At 46.5% G+C, this 17651-nt stretch overlaps 1 protein-coding gene across 8 annotated transcripts in view; it reads left to right on the top strand.

Annotated features, from left to right (window-relative positions):
• Positions 1-17651, top strand: part of CEP43 (centrosomal protein 43) — an 816584-nt gene that overhangs the window by 318715 nt on the left and 480218 nt on the right. The window lies entirely within an intron of this gene.

The following is a 17651-nucleotide window of genomic DNA, read 5'->3' as shown; positions in this document are numbered from 1 at the left end:
GAAATATCCCATTGATGCAGACGTTTTTCATCCACCAGGTGGCACCAGTTGACTCAGTCCTCCAGTCATTCATCTTGTCGACTCCATCTCATTTTGAGGCAATGTCATCGGCTTGCATGCACAGAGAAGTCGATTCCTCCTTTTCCCACAATGACAAAGCAAAGGAGTGATATCGTAGACCCACATTACCTCATACTTGATGGAGTTCCATAAGAGGACCAGGTGGAAGGGCAACAAGATATCTGTGGGAGAAATTAACGTGTCCACCAGAGAGAACATTACCAAAGGGAAGTAATTTGTTCCTCTCATTGACACCTCCCACAGACTCCTCTTCTGAAAGACCTCCAGAAGCTTTTCGATATCCAAAGAGGGACGGTATGGAACAAACTAGGTTGATTGGTCTTCCCAAAGAGCACGTGGACAAGGGACTCTTCCAAGGGTGTTTATTTTTGATGTTGCGGAATGAGGTTCAGATGATCTAGTGTAACCAGAAAAACACGTGGACAAAGGGACTCTTCAAGGGTGTTTATTTTTGATGCTGCTGAATGAGGTTCAGATGACATATTGTAGGTTCAGTGGCAAGGGGGGGGGGGGTGGCTTTGGTAATTGGCTGCTGCTACCCTAGCCCGCGCAATCCTAATCATAACCAGGTTAGTTCTAGGGCTTGATTGCCCCTACTGTCTTAAGTCTGTACTAAAACTGCAGTGGTTATTCCGAGGCATTGGCTAGCTGACTCCCTAGTGTCCTTCTAACTTTGCCCTCTCCTGGCCCCACTTAGTGTTCTATGTGGAGGTAGGGAATGGGGCCTTGTTCCCCATCACGCTTTTATCCCTCTGATGTTTCACTTGGCCTTGACCCTTGGATGTTAACCTCTTTCCTCCTTTCCTTTTCTTCCATCTCCACTCGCTGCTACTACTGCACTGCTACTCCCCTCACTACTACCTCTGCTCTCCTCTACTACAACTTCGCTTCTTCACCCCTTCCACATCTCCATTCCTACCACCGCTCCTGCTCCCCTACCGCTTCTCACTACTACCACCTCTCCTACTCATACTAATACCACTACCTCTCCTCTACTACACCTACCACTTCTTTCTACCTCCCCTCAACTACTTCTCACTACTGCTGGCACTCACCGATACCATTTCTCACTTTTACTACCTCTCTGCCACTGTTACTACTCTTGCTTCCCCCTCTAGCCACTACTACTTCCCCTCTACTAACAGTCTATGAACTACTCCACTCACTCTTCTCACTCAAAACCACTCCACAGATTCCTCTCTCCCACCACATCCACACTCCTCCTTGCCTCTTCTTCTTGTCTCTTGGTCATCCTCCTTCCACCGCCTGACCTCACCTTACTAAATCTACACTAAACACTTTCCTTTTACTCCTTAAATTACCCTTCCCAGGATTGGCCCTCTGTCTCTAGTCAATGACTTGCCTGACTTCCAGGAGTTGTCATGGGAGGGCTTGGGAGGCCTCATAAGGGCTTTTAAACCCTGCCCCTTTCTACATGACCCTGCGGCATTCAGCCCACATAAAACAAACCAGTCTACAAGGCCCACCCGTGGGTCCTCTTTTAATGCAGAGCATCCCTGGTTTTTGTGGATTTTCCTGCAGGTGCGGTCTCTTGCTGGAGCCGCTCGCGGTTCTCCCACAGCATTTCGCCTCTGGCACCATCGTCGCTCAGGGGGCGCGTGGTGGGATGATGCCGGCGTCCCATTGCTTTGGCTGGGCTGTGCCTTTGTGGCTTTGTTGCTTGGCTCGCTCCTCTGGCTCCCCTCTATGGCCACACCTCCACCAGCTTTCCTGGCATGCCGCTGGCTGCTGCACCGGACTGCCTGGCACAGCTTCTCCTCCTCATCCTTGGCGTCCTGTTGTGACTGCAGATGCACCACAATCTCATCAGGTAAGTGGGGGCTGAGAGGCGGTTCTGATGTCACTCAGGCACTCCTGATAGGGTGCAGGGGATCATCTTAGACAGGCCCCGTCACACCAGTCGGAGCAACATTTTCTGCTGGACTGATTTCCCTACAGCAGCATTCTCCTTAAACAGTGAATTTAAAAAAAGGGATGAATTGAAACCCAAGTTCCTGCCTGGCAGATGTCTGCAGCTAGTATTAGTCTCTGCAGTGCATACAATGCTCCCACAGTGTGTGCAGGCTTTCCTACGCCTTGGATGGATGTGGGGGGTGGAAAGTATACTGGCAGATAAATTATTTTGGCACAAGTGAAATTCTAAGAATATCTTGAGCAGAAATTAAGGTTTTATTCTCAAGGATCCTTGTTGAATTGAAAAAGCTCAGGAGAGCTGAAAAATGCCTTAAATTCTCATACAATTGATCAGAAATGCCACTTTGAATGCAAGAAGTCTTAGGGAAACAGAGCTCCCATTAAAGTTCAAACCAAATTTAGTTCCCACGCTGTTAGGCAGAAACCTGTGCAGTTCCCTTAGGGACCACTGCAAAAGATTTAAGACTACAGGTGTTAGCAGTAAACCCACTTGGTAGCAGTCTGTACCACCCAGATTTACCTGGTAGCTGTGGCTGAGCAGTCAGACTTCCCTCAAGAAGAGTTAGGCAGTATGCAAAGTATACTCAATAGGCACTCGGATACAATAATACAAGCAAACACTGACCAGAGCTTTGGTATCAAAGTATATAATTATTTATTTATAAACACACAGTTGAAACACTCCAGCACTCTTATTGTAAACTATTCTACACACAGTTACTATTATGATATATACACCCCTTTTTCCCTTATTAGGAAATTACAGTAAAACACCACTTATTTTCATACAGAGGTGAGCGCTTGACTAGATTGCACTATACTAAGGTTGTGAAAAAGGGAGGGAAAAAGACAGAATATGCAGGGTTACACCACTCTACGATTCAGGAACACTATTAGCAAGGCAGAGCAAAAAGTCACTGGTGAGCCAAAGTCCATAGGCTGGGCCCCCTCTTAGAGAGAGCAAAGCACAAATGCGCCCAAGATCACACGGTTACACTAGGCTTAGAAAGTCTTGCAGAGGGTTCAGAAAAGAGTTTAGAGAGGCTTAGAAAGTTTAGCCAAGGTGTCCCAGGCTAACCCAGGTTCGAATGCCGGGGGCTAAATCTACCCCATACAGTCGGTAGCAAAGGAAGCCAGGCGGGACACGGTACCTTAAGTGGGAAGGATACTCCAGCGGTGGCAGTTGTTCCTGGTAGTGGTTGCAAGTTGTGTCGTCGTCCAGGGAAAGAGCAGAGCTCGACGTGGAGGAAAGCTGCAGGTGGTTGCACTACCAGGGCAGAAACCAGTCGCAGAGTTTTCCGGTAAAAGGTGGTACCTTTATCTCGCGGTCGTGGTAAAACGTGGTATCCCGGTTGCCGGGGTGCTTGGCACAGGCAAGGCAGCCACGAGGTACGTCGGGAAGGCGAAAAGACGGTGAAACTGGTTATCCCCACCAGTCAAAGGAAGAAGACTCTCCGGCGGGAGATCTCCTCTGTCGTTGGGAAAAGTGGTGAGACGGTCCAGCAGGGCTCCACCGGTTGTGATGTCGTGGCAGGTCGGCTCAGCTTCTCCCTCGTCAGATTCTTAGGTCCTGTGGCGACTTCTGAAGTTCCAGTCCCCAAATCCCTGCTTTTATGCAGCAAACCCCCATTCACTCAGCCTAGCTGTCCCTCAAACATGCTAAGTGGTGAGCCGGCCGGCTCACCACTTGGGCCAATCAGGACGGAGTGCGACTTGAGTTGCCTAGACAACTCAGTCCAGGGTGCCTAAATTCCCCTCCACCCCTCCTAAGTACCACAGACATAGTGGCACCACTTTGGAGGGCTTTTGTGGAGAAGCCCGCCAAAAAGTGGAACAAAGGGCTCGACTTGGGTTGGAGTCACAGAAGAGAACACAAACGCCATTTTAGAATCAAGTTTTGGCAAAAAATACCAACCAGAGGATTAATATTAATTAAATAAACCGGCGGTATGTTCGAGGCTACCTTAAATAATTAAATAAAGATAGTAGCCTAAAACAATGGGAAATCCCATAGGAAAATATTTGCGGTTGAATATAAAAAGTAGTATCCACTGCCACCAGCCAAAACTCGATCAGGGGGGGACAGAGACGTGCCCCCTCGACTAACAGACCCTGGGGCAATCGAATTGCCCCAGCCAGTACGTCCACAATATGATGGTTTGTACTGGTTCTGTTCAGAATTTAAGACTAGTAAAGTCAATGGTGACTTTACATGCCCTGGGAGACAGTAGTCAGTCCCAAGGTTTGGAGTCTATACTGGGGGGTCACTATGACACCCCTGGGTTACTGCACGGAGGGTGCTGTGTAACCCATATCACAAAAACACATGAAACCCTATGGAGTAAAAGACCCCATAGCCCATTCAACACATCTAGATTCAAAGAAACACACTCAAATCATGTCCAGGAGTGAGGGTAAAAGAGTCACACTCTTGGCAGGAGAAAAAAATAAACCCCAAAAATCCAGCAAAGCTGCTGGGGGACTCACTAGGTTAGGAAATTCAGCCTAAACAGAGCATTCTCCCTAACACTCGCCCCCCCCAGACTAAGGGACAGGAGGATTTAATCCACTCCTGGATGAACCTCATACCTAGTCGATGACATACATCCTAGAGAGTCCATCAGCATTTTGATGGTGACACCCTGACCTGTGCTCAATGGTGAAATCAAACCCTTGCAGGCAGATTGACCATCTCAATAGTTTCGGATTTTCTCCCTTCATTTGCATTAACCATCTCAAGGGTTGGTGGTCAGTCTGAATGACAAAAGTAGAACCATACAAGTATGGCCTAAACTTCTTCAGTGCTCACACAATAGCAAAGCATTCTCTTTCTATTGTTGCCCACCTTGTCTCAGGATCCTTCAGCTTACGGCTGAGGAAGCAAATGGGGTGCTCCCTACCCTTCTCATCCAGTTGGCTGAGGACTGCACCTATACCTACATTCGAAGCATCAGTTTGTACAATGAAAGTTTGGTGGTAGTCAGGAGCTCTCAATACTGGAGCTTGGCAAAGCGCTTTCTTCAGTTTCTCAAAGGCCTGATTGCATTCCTCATTCCATTTGACCTTTTTAGGGAATTTCGGAGAGGAGATTACATTCAGTGGAGAAGCTATGGTCCTATAGTTCTCAATGAAATTCCTGTAGTACCCAGTGAGGCCTAGGAAGGCTCTCACTTGGGTTTGAATAGTAGGTGTTGTCCAATTTTGCACAGCTTCAATTTTGCTGAGCAAAGGCCTTATTTCTCCACCTCCTACCTCATGTCCAAGGTAGACCACCTTACTTTGACCTATCTGGCATTTACTTGCCTTGATAGTCAAACTGGCCTGTCCAAGAGCCTGCAAAACATGTCCTAGGTGGTTAACATGATCCTCCCAGGAGTGGCTGAAGACTGCAATGTCATCCAAGTATGCCATGCAGAAGTCCTCCATCCCAGCTAGAACTTGGTTTACCATCCTTTGGAATGTAGCAGGTGCATGCTTTTAATCCAAAAGGCATGACCTTAAACTGGTACAAGCCAACTGGGTTGGAAAATGCAGTCTTCTCCTTGGCATGGTCTGTCAAGGCTATTTGCCAATAGCCTGACGTAAGGTCAAATGTGCTGAGGTACTTGGCTGCACAAAGTTTATCCACCAACTCGTCTGTCCTTGGTAAAGGGTGGGCATCAGTCTCGGTGACTGCATTAAGAGCTCTATAGTCCACACAGAATCTCGAGTCTTTGGACCCTGCCTTTGGTACTAACACAACTGGCTAGACCATGGACTAGTAGAGGGTTCTATTACCCCGAGGTCAAGCATCTTCTTGACCTCCCCCTTGATATGGGTTCTCACATTTTCTGACATTCGGTATCCTCTGCTTTTGACTGGCAGACAGTCACCAGTGAGTATCTCGTGCTGTCCCCAAGGGGTCAAGCCTGGTGAGAGTGAGAACAGGGAGGCAAACTGATTTAACATAGATTTGCACTCCTCTTGTTACTCAGGTGTCAGATCTGAAGAGAGATTGACTCCTTCAATTTTTTCATCTAAAGGTACACCTCTGAGGAGATCAGAGAGAGACTCACTCTCTTCTTCCTCTGCTGCTGAAGCTAGAAGCAAGGCTCCTACTTCAGGTCTGGAGATGTACGCCTTCAGTCGGTTGGTGTGGAACACTCTAGGAGCTTCCCTGGGTCTGCCCAGATCCACCAGATAGTTGACCTCTCCAAGTTTTCCCACAACTTTGAAGGGTCCCATTCATTTGTCCTGCAAGGCCCTCTGCCTTGTGGGGAGCATAACGAGAACTAGCTGGTCTTGAGTGAACTCAACCATGTTAGCCTTTTGATCATGCCAATGCTTGACCAAAGCTTGTCCAGCTTTCAGGTTATCACTAGCTTCTGCCATCATGTGTGACATTCTCCTTCGGAGACCTATCACATAGTCAGTCACTCTGACTGGCTTGAAGGGGGGAGCGCCTTCCAACCCCTCCTTAATCAGGGCCAATGGACCTCTGACCGGATGGTCATAGAGAAGTTCAAAGGGAGAATAACCTACCCCCTCCTGAGGGACTTCTCTATAAGCAAAGAGAAGGCATGTCAGTAGAAGGTCCCACTTTCTTTTCAGGGGTTCCTCTAAAGCACCTATCATGCTCTTCATGGTTCTGTTAAATCTTTCTACCAGTCCATTGGTTTGGGGGTGGTAGGCAGTTGAGAACTTGTAAGTAACTCCACAGGTTTTCCACATGGCTTTCATGTAGTGAGACATAAAGTTTGATCCCCTGTCGGAGATTACTTCCTTAGGAAACGCAACCCTGGTAAAAATACCAAGGAGGGCCTTAGCCACAGCCGGGGCTGTAACAGTTCTCATAGGTATTGCCTCAGGATATCTAGTAGCATGGTCTACTACAACAAGGATAAACCTGTTGCCGGTGGATGTAGGGGGATCAAGGGGACCAACAATGTCAATCCCTACCCTCTCAAATGGGACTCCCACAACTGGGAGCGGCACTAATGGTGCCATATTCTTGGCGCCAACCTTACCAGAAGTTTGGCAGGTATGGCAGCTCTTGCAAAACTTATCTACTTCGGCCCCCATTTTTGGCCAGTAGAAGTAGAGTGAGAGCCTTTCCTTGGTCTTCTTGAAACTCAAGTGACCAGCCAAAGGAATCTTGTGGGCTAAGTGCAAGAACTGTTGTCTGTTTTCTTGAGGTACTACAAGGTGTTTGTAGTCCCCAGGCTCAGACTCATTTGGTTCACTGTAGAAGAGGCCATCTTCCCAGTGTAACCTATACTTCCCAGGCTCCTGCCCATCAGCCTGAGCAGATGCCTGTTGGTGGAGGCCCTCCAGAGTTGGACATTCTCTTTGTCCCTTACGGAAAGCTCCCCTGCTGGGCACACCTTCTGCCAGTAAAGACTGCAGCTCAGGATGGTCCTCAGGGTCTAGATCTCCATTAAGTTCTTGGCCTCCCACTAGCTCTTCTTCAGAGTCTAGTTCAACCATACAGGGTTGTACCTCCCTCTCAGCCTCAGCTGGAGGGGGAGTTACAGGTGTAACTGTTGGAAGCGCTGGAGTGCTTGCTGCTGACTTTTTCCTAGGAGTCTTGGGTTGCCCCTTTGCTCATGATCTGGTAGTTACTGCAGTGAGTTGCTCCAGTGGAAAAGGAGTGGTCTCTGTCATCATCTCCTGAGATAACTCTCTCAGGGTTTTCTCTCTTGCAGGTTTTGTGAGCTCCTGTAACCTCTTACTAGGTGGTCTGGGGTATGTGACACAACTCCAAGAGCTTTCAGGTCATTACCCAACAGAACCCTACCTGGCACTTCACATTGTACACTGACAGGTATTTTACAGCCATGTCATAACTGGGGACACATCTGCACAGGCCCTCCAGCTAACTTGGTGATGCATTTGGGTGCCTTAGCAACATTCCCTGCCTTGAAAAAAGATTCATCCACCACAGTTATGCTGGCCCCAGTGTCTCTAATGGCAGGAGTCTCCTGACCATTTACCTGGACACTGTCCTTATAATACTCTTTAGTATTATCTGGGATAGAATTATACACATCTAAATTCTGTTGTTCCCACAACCCCAGAGAGACTAAAGAAACACTGGCTGAGACTCCAATGGGTTCATCAGCCAGTAGTAGAAAGTTTCCACTTGCCATGGGGACTTCCTCTTCTGGAGCGAAGGCTAAGGAGGCAAGTTGGATCCCTGAAGGTTTACCCTTGCATCTGGGATCTCCTTTCACATGGTCAGTAGAGCCACAAACAAAGCATTTACCAAATGCCTTCTGGAATGGAGGCTTGTTCTGACCTCCCTCTGGTTTAGCACCAGAGGAGACACTATTCTGCTGTGGTTTCCCTGGTGGCTTACCCTTCTGGTTTTGTTTGGGGCCCTCTTTGGAATTTGTAGTATTAGAATTCTCTTTGCAGTCCTTTTTAGGCTGTTCCCCTCATCCTTTTTCTGAGTTACCCCAGAATCCTTGTGAGTGGCCCTGTTGGCAACCCACAAGTCAGCAGCCTTAGCTAGTTTTCGGGAATCTAATTCCTTTGAATCAGCCAAGTGCTGTCTGAGCTCAGGAGAGCAGGCATCATAAATTGACTCCAACATAACAAGATTCTTCATACCTTCATAAGTGTTAACTTTGTAACCCTTAATCCATCCCTCTAAGTTTTTCAACCCTTCACTCACCCAGGTTGCCCAAGGGGTACCATCATGCTTTTTGAGGGTTCTAAACCTCTTAAGATACTGGGAAGGGGTCTTCCCAAACCTAGCTATCAAAGCTAGTTTCACACATTCATACTCTTTCCTATCCTCCTCCCCCAACTCCATTACCACATCGGTTGCAACAGGGGGAAGCCTAGAGAACAACCAGGTGAGTAAGTCATTTCCTGTGATGTTCTGGAGGCCATGATTATATTCGAACAGAGACAGCCAATCCAACACATCCAATTTAGGCTCATACATACCAACCAATTCTTTAGGCATCCGGGGTCTTTTAGGACTGGAACTTCTAGAGGAGCCAGAGAGAGAAGCATTTTCGACAGACAATTTCTTCATTTCTAGCTCATGTTTGAGCTCCATTTCCCTTAGCCTTAGTTCTTGATTCATTTCCTGATGTCTCTGTTCAGCCAGAGTATTCAGTTTCTTGAACTCTAGTTCAAGTTTCATTTTCTCTAATTCGAGATATTGAGGACTTAGTGTGGGACTTGGTAAATGCCCAGTAGGTACAGCAGGTAGGGCAAACAGAGGTCTAGGGGGGACAGTCACAGCAGCCTCACCCTCCTCTTCTGACTCTTCCTCAAGATTATCAACATTTGGATCAATATCAATTTCTATACTGTTATCTACATTTTCTGGCATGGTAGGTTCCTCAGGCCCATCATCCAGACTTTGGTTAGCTAACAACCTTTCTATTAACTCCATTTTCTTGCCTTTAGTCAGGAGGTTCTTATGCTTACACAATACTCTTAAACAATCAGCAGTTTTTGTAGGAAGGGACTCTTGACTATAAGTTTCCATAGTTGACATGTTAGAAAGATTACTTTTTCAGTGCTAAGCTTTGTGGTTAGTTGCACTAAGGTATCCTCAAGCACTCTAAAGTGTATACTCAATACAAATCCCAGTGCTGTACACCAGTGTTAAGCAGAAACCTGTGCAGTTCCCTTAGGGACCACTGCAAAAGATTTAAGACTACAGGTGTTAGCAGTAAACCCACTTGGTAGCAGTCTGTACCACCTAGATTTACCTGGTAGCTGTGGCTGAGCAGTCAGACTTCCCTCAAGAAGAGTTGGGCAGTATGCAAAGTATACTCAATAGGCACTCAGATACAATAATACAAGCAAACACTGACCAGAGCTCTGGTATCAAAGTATATAATTATTTATTTATAAACACACAGTTGAAACACTCCAGCACTCTTATTGTAAACTATTCTACACACAGTTACTATTATGATATATACACCCCTTTTTCCCTTATTAGGAAATCACAGTAAGACACCACTTATTTTCATACAGAGGTGAGCGCTTGACTAGATTGCACTATACTAAGGTTGTGAAAAAGGGAGGGAAAAGGACAGAATATGCAGGGTTACACCACTCTACGATTCAGGAACACTATTAGCAAGGCAGAGCAAAAAGTCACTGGTGAGCCAAAGTCCATAGGCTGGGCCCCCTCTTAGAGAGAGCAGAGCACAAATGCGCCCAAGATCACACGGTTACACTAGGCTTGGAAAGTCTTGCAGAGGGTTCAGAAAAGAGTTTAGAGAGGCTTAGAAAGTTTAGCCAAAGTGTCCCAGGCTAACCCAGGTTCGAATGCCGGGGGCTAAATCTACCCCGTACAGTCGGTAGCAAGGGAAGCCAGGCGGGACACGGTACCTCAAGTGGGAAGGATCCTCCAGCGGTGACAGTTGTTCCTGGTAGTGGTTGCAAGTTGCGTCGTCGTCCAGGGGAAGAGCAGAGCTCGACGTGGAGGAAAGCTGCAGGTCGTTGCAATACCAGGGCAGAAACCAGCCGCAGAGTTTTCCGGTAAAAGGTGGTACCTTTATCTAGCGGTCGTGGTAAAACGTGGTATCCCGGTTGCCGGGGTGCTTGGCACAAGCAAGGCGGCCACGAGGTACGTCGGGAAGGCGAAAAGACGGTGAAACTGGTTATCCCCACCAGTCAAAGGAAGAAGACTCTCCGGCGGGAGATCTCCTCTGTCGTTGGGAAAAGTGGTGAGACGGTCCAGCAGGGCGCCACCGGTCGTGGTGTCGTGGCAGGTCAGCTCATCTTCTCCCTCGTCGGATTTTTAGGTCCTGTGGCGACGTCTGAAGTTCCAGTCCCCAAAGCCCTGCTTTTATGCAGCAAACCCCCATTCACTCAGCCTAGCTGTCACTCAAACATGCTAAGTGGTGAGCCGGCCGGCTCACCACTTGGGCCAATCAGGACGGAGTGCGACTTGAGTTGCCTAGACAACTCAGTCCAGGGTGCCTAAATTCCCCTCCACCCCTCCTAAGTACCCCAGACATAGTGGCACCACTTTGGATGGCTTCTGTGGAGAAGCCCGCCAAAAAGTGGAACAAAGAGCTCGACTTGGGTTGGAGTCACAGAAGAGAACACAAACGCCATTTTAGAATCAAGTTTTGGCAAAAAATACCAACCGGAGGATTAATATTAATTAAATAAACTTACGGTATGTTCGAGGCTACCTTAAATAATTAAATAAAGATAGTAGCCTAAAACAATGGGAAATCCCATAGGAAAATATTTGCGGTTGAATATAAAAAGTAGTATCCACTGCCACCAGCCAAAACTCGATCAGGGGGGACAGAGACGTGCCCCCTCGACTAACAGACCCTGGGGCAATCGAATTGCCCCAGCCAGTACGTCCACAATATGATGGTTTGTACTGGTTCTGTTCAGAATTTAAGACTAGTAAAGTCAATGGTGACTTTACATGCCCTGGGAGACAGTAGTCAGTCCCAAGGTATGGAGTCTATACTGGGGGGTCACTATGACACCCCTGGGTTACTGCACGGAGGGTGCTGTGTAACCCATATCACAAAAACACATGAAACCCTATGGAGTAAAAGACCCCATAGCCCATTCAACACATCTAGATTCAAAGAAACACACTCAAATCATGTCCAGGAGTGAGGGTAAAAGAGTCACTGCCAAGAGGCAGGAGAAAAAAATAAACCCAAAAAATCCAGCAAAGCTGCTGGGGGACTCACTAGGTTAGGAAATGCAGCCTAAACAGAGAATTCTCCCTAACACACGCCAGGACCACAACAGTCAAAGGTCAAAAAGTAATCGAGAGTCCTTTAAAACATTGTGAAACCATGGGTGCTGTAAAGTAAGAATCGTGTACATTGAAATGGAAGCAAGTAGCCTTTCTGTGTTCACATTAGGCCCTGATTTGGCCGGTGTAAGCCGTGATTACAAAACTGTCTCTCAGTGGAGAAAGACAATGGATCTTCATTTCTAACTGGCACCACCTCTCAAATTTTCACCAGCAACAAGTGTAAATGGACTTGGTTGATTGCCATTTCATAGAGCGCATCACCCCAAGAGCCAACCGCCTCTGAAAGATCCCAATCCTTGTGCGTCAAACTTTCAGCATCCATACATGAAGGTTGAGACTCCTGGAGTTGGGGTGACGTACCCTACTGTATCATTGGGCCAGTAGATCCTCCCTGTAATGGATCTTCTAGATGGATCATAGCTGCATATCCACCATGACTGGGTACCTGGTCGTCTGCGCCTTTTTAAGGTGTGATCAAGACCATGGTTACCCCACTCTGCGTCAATTTCCTCAGCATAACAGGAATCATTCGAAGTGAAGGGGGGACATGTACACCTGGTCGAACTCCCTGGGGCAGGAGGTCTCAAACATCCTGTTCTAGCTGGTTGCGAACAAGTCACTCTGTGTCTCCCCCACTTGCAGAAGATCTCCCCCACAATCTGGGTTCCTGAGAGTAGACCTAATGCGATCGCATGGGTGTTCAGGCTGCTGGTGTGGTGTGACGATGTCATGATACCTCGTTTTAGATCGCCCAAAGCCACAGGAGCATGGCCTTCCTACATAATTTGAGTGACCCCCGCGCCACCATTCTTGTTGATGCAGTGCATGGCAGTTATGTTGTTGTGCAATTGGACAGACAAACCCCGGATGGATGGATGGATGGATGGATGGATGGATGGATGGATGGATGGATGGATGGCTAGTTTTGCAAGCCCAGACATCCTGCCCAGAGTTCCCGTTGCTGTGGATGTCTCCTCCGGGCCTTCTTACAGACTGCCCACTGAATGTTCCTGCAGATGAGCTCCCCATCCCTTCAATGATGTATCCATGACAATGGCATAAGTGGGCCACTGTTATTGGAATGGGACCGTTGAGGTAAGGAAAAAATGTACACTACCTTCCTATGAAGATGAGCCACAACCACCGCCATAACCATTGTTATTGAGACTGAATCGGAGCACTGCGATGTTCGGGGTGGATAGGGATGTGGAAGTAAGAGTCCTGTGGGTCCAAGGACACCCGCCAGTCCTGCTGTTCCATGGCCTGTAGTATTTGTCCCAAAGTGATTATCTTAATCCGTCCTTTTGTAAGAGTTTGTTGAGCAGTCTCGGGTATAGGATGGGTTGCAGTCCTCTCTCCTTTAGAATTAGCAAGTAACAGGAATACCACCCTTTCCCAATATCCTTTTCTGGAACAAGCTTAACCCCACTGCCTTCAGCAGAAGCAGAGTATGCGTTTCCAGTAGGAGCGGTTCCCGAGGATACAAGGCAGTGCAGCGGTTTAGGGTGGGTTTTCTTAAGAAAGGCAGGCAATATCCTTTTTATACCAATGGTAGAACCCATCTGTCCATAGTAGTTTCACAGGGAAGGTGCTGCAGATCCCCTCTCTTCCATAAAGCAATGCTTGTATCCAGCCAGAGTACAGGTAGCATTCACGGTTCTCGGTATCAGACTTCCTGATGCAAATACATTTCTTCTCTGTGCATCCAATTTTTTCAATTACCTGGGGGCTCATGGAAATGCTGTAGCCTTTGAACCTGTTGTAACTGCCTGAATGACAAGATGTTTGCTGAAGGATGCAATTTAATAACTTGGGTTCACTTGGTCCCGCGGTGTGCTTCTTGTTAGGAAAGATTTCCCTTTATGTGTAATTTTCCCTCCAGTTGTGAACCCCTCCCAACTTTTTGCATTTGTCTGACCATCCTAGCCCGACTTTTACCAGTGGAGCCCAGCCTTATGCTGTACTCTGCTGGGCTTATGCTCATCTTGTTAAGGGGAAACTGACATGCCCTTCAGGCTGTCAGTACTGGGAGACTTTGTTTCCCTTAGTCTTTCACTTTGTTACCATTTCTTGGTAACTTTTTATCAGTGCACAATGTACCTTCCAGTACAGTGCGCTGGGGACTCTTTCATTTTTAAAGGAATGGTTCGGTCAAAATTTTTTATTGCCCCTACGGGCCGGCCATGTGTTTTTAAGCCCAAGTCGCTCGATTTTAGAAAAATTTCTTATGGACCTTACCCGAGTTTTCGTCCATTAAACGCACACGAAAACAGGCATCAGGGCGCTGCCATTTTGTGATAATTCTATCATTTCCCCCCATCGCCCTGGCTGACCTGCTTTTGCGGCACTAAATCATATCCCCCGCCCCTGAGCCTGACATTATCAAAACATTCATATTCCCCGCCTCTCTCCGTGATGTTTCTGTGCTGCGTAGGCAAACGGGCCCCGTCGTCTTCTACGCAACTTCACACAGAACCCGGAAACCAAAACAGATCAGCTCACAACACAGCGCGCCACAATTCGGAATATGAAACTGTACTTTAAAATCAAACAGCAACACGGTACATTTGGTAAAGTACATTTATTTGACATTAAATGTTTATAGAATATTCAGCAATTGCCATATGAACTCCGAAAGTCATTTTTCTTTGATCTCAATCCGCAAATCCGTAAAAGTTTATCGTGTGTCACACGCTGTTCCTTTATGGTACACAGGGTGTTGGTTTTCGTTCAAAGAAGCACTTTTGTTGCACGTTGAACCGCAAGGCTGTTCCATCAAGTAGGCACTAGGCCAGCGTAAAGGTTGATATGTTGCTTCTAGCCGCTAGTACCGCGTAAGGGCATATGGGCCCTTTGGCGATCGTCCCATAAGATCATCAGAATGGTGCAGTTGTTTACATTAAGCTGCAGCTGGCGGTTAAAATATCCATCTGCCGGTGTCTGAAACTGGTGGCAGTGGCAAAAGGGAAGGATATACCTGTTTTGAAAACATAAAATTTATAATTAGTCTCACCAGCCGATCTATATTAATATTATTCATTTTATTTATTACGGCCGAGCTGAAACTATTTGCTTTCAAGGATAGTGCAATGGAGTATGTTCGGCTCTAAGATCAATGCGAAAACTAACAAAATAAATCGAGGTTAGTACACAATGAGAAACGACTTTTTGCCTACATGCGTGTGGAATGTGGACTTGCATGCCCATGTGCCCGCTACAAGGACGATCCCACAAACGTTTTCAAAGCTCTTCATTCATTTATTCATGCATCCATTCATTAATTCTTCATTCCGGTATAAAAGCGTCTAAAGAGTTACTTACATTATATTTGCAATTTCCATTGTGTCTCTGCGTAATGCAGCCCGTAAAATCCCACTGTGCTCTTGACAACGATTTTTCGTATACTGAACTAACATGAAACTCAGTCTAGTTTCAGAATTTTCTGCCTTATCGTCTCTTACGTTCTTGCACCCCCCACTCCCCTTTCAAATGAAGTTCTTTCGGCATGGTCCCTGTCTCTTAAGGTGAAAAAACAATAACCTTATACAGGCCAGTGCGAGTTGTGGGCCTCTTCAGGGCGTGAGCTGAAAATCAAAGCCGCTGACCTTCACTAGAAATGAGCATACATTCTTTCTTTGCAACATCCAGTAGTAAAGCCATCTGTGAGAACTTGAAGTTTCGAATCCATCTATGTAGTGTGCCTCAATGTGCAAATGCGAACTGGCTTCTCTCCCATCTGCAACGACTCGCTTGGCGTGTTTTAAGGTCCCCAATTCTGTCCTCGTTGTCTGCGAGCTGTGAAGCCCTAAAGAACCATAACTATTGAGACTTAACATTTTTTGGGGAAGGTCAGGGAAAGTATAAACTAGCCGAGGAGTTGAGTTGAAAGTGAGATTTATTGTTTGTTTTATTTGCAGTACGCAAGCCTCCCCTTGGTTAACAGTGCCCAGCATTTAGAAGAGATTGCGAAAATTAGTTACATCAACAAAAATATATACATACACATATAGACAAGGTCAGCAATATGAGGTGAATAGAGAGAGAATTCAAAGATGACACCCAGGTTGTTCGGCACCCAGGATGGTGAAGGTAGGGGTTAGGGTTAGCGTACTTTGTATGCACACTGTACAATAACATTTATTTACAAAAAGACAATCGTATTACAATTATTTAAACCGGAATTTGTACTTCACAACCAGCTCTCCTTTGGGTGTACATGGCACAGTGGCAATGTTGGGTGGCAATGGATCAGTGCTCTGCACAGAAACGTTCAAAATTCCATATCTGTGCTTCTCTAATACAGCAACAATAAGGCTTTTGACAAAGTCGAACTCCATTTCCTCATAGACTGGTTTGATCACCCATTGCTTACTTCTTTTTGAAAAGGCCTTAGTGTAGCGAGGCATCCTTACATTACCCTTAGTCCTAGATTGTTCACGGCCGAGATTCTCGTTATGGGCCAAGACCGCTAGTAGAGTCCTATGTCTCATGCCCTGTATGCTGAAATGCAAGCGCTTTGGCCTGTACTTTAGGCACATATTGTGGAACACCTCCAAACCTCCTGTGTGACAGAATTCTGTCAGTCCCCTCAAATCTCTTGATAGAGTTTTATCGAAAACAATCTTCTCAATGGCTTTGTGTGTTGGTGAAGATGGATTCAACCACTTCTTCTTCCGTGCCTCCACTGGGGACAAAGGGCCATGTTCACATTGGTGGAAATGTAGGTTTTCTGACCAGCGGTGCACGTTGGTACAGTGGTGCATCAGTGACCGCCATTTTTCAAGTAGTATTTTCACTGACCCTTCACAAGTTTTGGAGCTCCACCAAAGATGGTTGCTGATAGACTGGGACCACTCTGAAATACTTTCCAAACCTTTTTTTTCCCCTGCAGCCGAGATTTTCTTGATTGATGTAGCAAGATGCCATACGTCAAATTGATGTTTAATATGTGGGAACTGCTCTCTCATTGTCTTGGCAATTGAAACGTGTCTGTCCGTGGCTATGAGGTTGATGTGCATTCCCCTCGATTGCAGATATTCCACTGATTTTATAAATCCTAGTTTCTCCATGGCCACTGAGGATGTACATTGTGTTACCTGCACAACCACCAAACTCACAATTTTCTTACTATCCATGTCCTGAAAGTGCTAGGGGCAGTACTTGGCAGAAAATCCAGGGCTGTCGCACTGTCCATCGCCGGCTAGCCTGAATCGTTTCCCTTCGAATGTACTTGCTAGAGACAATTGTTCAATTTTCCAAGCAACACTAATGGCCGGAAACAGATAATCATGTTGGTATTTGTAGTACTGCGTTTTTTAAATGAAATAGTCCCACAAACTGAAAGAAAAGACTTTAACTTTCTAAAACTGGAGCCACTAAAAAGTGATGCAGCTGCACACAGTAGATTGCCTGCTGGCAGTTTCCCCAGCATCGGTTGTGCAGACCATGAGAACGTATGATGTAATGTAAAGGCGGCATGTATTGTGACGTTACTGCCTTGTTTTTGACGAGTCGCATGAATCAATGGCTTCCCACATACTTTCCCTCTGACGGAATGCCCACATTTCAGCATACTTATAATATCCATCAAACAACTGTCGAATACTATGTATTTGCCCCCTTTCATTAGACTGTCATCCTGCGTCAAAGTTGTTTCGGCCTGTGACATTGAGGAAATATCACCACATTTGAAAGAAATATCGCTGCTATCAAGTTCTGATGCGTCGGTGAATGCTGCTACTGGTTCATTCTGTCATTTCAACATCTGCTACTTCAACATTAATGGGTGAACACAACAATGTCGACAGCTTTTTTGGTGGCAATTTTTTGGCGGGTGTAGATTGTGTAAATTGATCTGCGACTACTTCAGAGCTATCTTCAATAC

Source organism: Ambystoma mexicanum, chromosome 4p (genome assembly GCF_040938575.1).
Source record: "Ambystoma mexicanum isolate Mex_15411 chromosome 4p, UKY_AmexF1_1, whole genome shotgun sequence".
Taxonomy (NCBI): domain Eukaryota; kingdom Metazoa; phylum Chordata; class Amphibia; order Caudata; family Ambystomatidae; genus Ambystoma; species Ambystoma mexicanum.
The sequence above is the reverse complement of the archived record's forward strand: the minus strand, read 5'-3'. Positions and strand labels throughout refer to the sequence as shown.